The sequence below is a fragment of the Homarus americanus genome, unplaced genomic scaffold (assembly GCF_018991925.1).
Source record: "Homarus americanus isolate GMGI-L3 unplaced genomic scaffold, GMGI_Hamer_2.0 scaffold20930, whole genome shotgun sequence".
In the NCBI taxonomy this organism is placed as follows: domain Eukaryota; kingdom Metazoa; phylum Arthropoda; class Malacostraca; order Decapoda; family Nephropidae; genus Homarus; species Homarus americanus.
This window is the reverse complement of record NW_024748502.1, coordinates 4,356,724-4,358,866: the sequence shown is the minus strand read 5'-3', so window position 1 is coordinate 4,358,866 and position 2,143 is coordinate 4,356,724.

Sequence of the window (2,143 nt, the reverse complement as noted above, 5' to 3'; positions counted from 1 at the left end):
GTTATCCAACTTATCTTGTATGGACATTACCAAACTTGATAGGTATTCTCCGTATACTTCGGTTTCCTAAAACAAGCCACTAGCTTCCTTTCCTTATCAAAATGGTTAATTAAAAGGTCTCCAATCGCTAGTTATGATAATAATTCATCTTGCATTATCTAAATCAAGGTTTCTCAACCCTTTTGCTGCTCAAGGCCCCTTTCTGAGCCTCATTTACCTCATACTTGAAAAAAATAACTAAACCATCTGCACTGTGTATTATTCTGAGCTGTATCATATAGAATTATAAAGACAAAGTGTTACGATCCACGCCATCAATTGTCATGATCTACCTACCCAGCACTACGAACCACGCCATCTATTGTCATAATCTACCTACCCAGCACCACGAGCAACGCCACGTGATCGCCACTTCTTCCACGCCCTATCCACCGTCCGTGCCCTGGCGTCTATCCTGTGTGGCAAGACATCGCCCACCAACGACGGCACCAAGTGAGAAAGCTGCTCTATACCTTCCCCCTGAGAGCTGAACACCGCGCTACCAGAGCATCCCACTGTGCTGGTTAGGAGGAGTATTCATCTGCAGCCGTAGGAAATAACTCTAATTTGTTGTATTGATATTTTTGTTTCAAGTAATTATTTGACTCCAGTGCTGTTTATGTAATATTTGTGTAAGTGGTGTCAGAGTTTAATTTTTGTGATTATTTTTGTAGTAAAGAGATGTCAATCTCTAACGGTTGTTTGTCACCCCTTGGAAACCCATGGTTCTTGACTTTCCTTTTTATAAGATTCTGATTAGGCTGGCAAGTGATTTATTTCCTAAAGACCAGGCCTTTACACAGGCAAATCAATGTATTCACGGATATCTATGGCCAAGTACGTAAACATTTAGCAGGGTCACTCACTGAAATAATATACAAGCAACATAAACAAACTAAGCCTATCATGCTAGAAATAGGCGATGCTGTTATGGTGTGAGAACCTGAAGGAAAGTCCAAGCTTTCACCCAAGTTAGACGGACCATTCCGCATTATTGTTAAAGAAGCGTGCAACAATTAAAAAATTTTGAACCCAAACTCCCAAACATCAGATGTTGTGCATGAGGACAGACTTAAAAAGGTCCATTCAGATTCATTCCCCAGGAATGATAATGATATCCCAGACATCGTTGACCCAGACACAACTGTTCAAACAGCAAACACGTCAAATACACCCAGTGTATCTGATGATTATTGTTTAAAACTACGTTCTGCGAAACGTACTGTATATAATAATGTTCCTAACATTTCTACAATGATATTAACACGAAAAGATTTCTGAGTAATATTTATTGAAATTTTTATAATTTCATGAATTCAGTGCCTACACTGGAATGATTCATTTCTTTTTCCAAGCAATTTGCATGCTAAAAAAACTTCAACTCAAACAATATCAATTAACAAAAACGAACTAATTGCAATTATGGTTGATGTAGGGTTAGGACTATTGGAGGCACAGCATGTGTGTATGAAAATTCTTCTTGAAGCCTTACAAATAGCCAAGACGAGTTATCTGTGAACTCCAATTTTCGCAGACGAGGAAGTAGAATAGTATATCCTTCTGTTAGTCAACTCTCACGCACTTTGCTTTCCTCATCCATGTAACTATGCTAGTACAAAGAAAATTAATGCATGGCATGTAGAACCTTTCCCATTATACTCTGATAACACACTGTTTACTTTGGATATACCAACCGATCTTTTACTCATAGATGAAGACTACTATTTGTTAGAAGTGGATGATTTTAGGGTATTATCGCGGTGTAAGCCTATGTGTGCGCGTTTATTCTGCTGCAGACGGAATATGCAAATTAGCGATCATACAAACTAACGTTCGCACAGCGCTGAAACAATGTAACTATACACCGATTTTCCAGGAAAACTGTGTTTCATGCGCATCTACATAAGGTTTAGTATATATATATATATATATATATATATATATATATATATATATATATATATATATATATATATATATATATATATATATACTGTATGTATATATGTATATATGTATATATATATATGTATGTATATATGTATATATGTATATATATATATGTATGTATATGTAATATTCAGAAATTTCAGAGTACCAAACG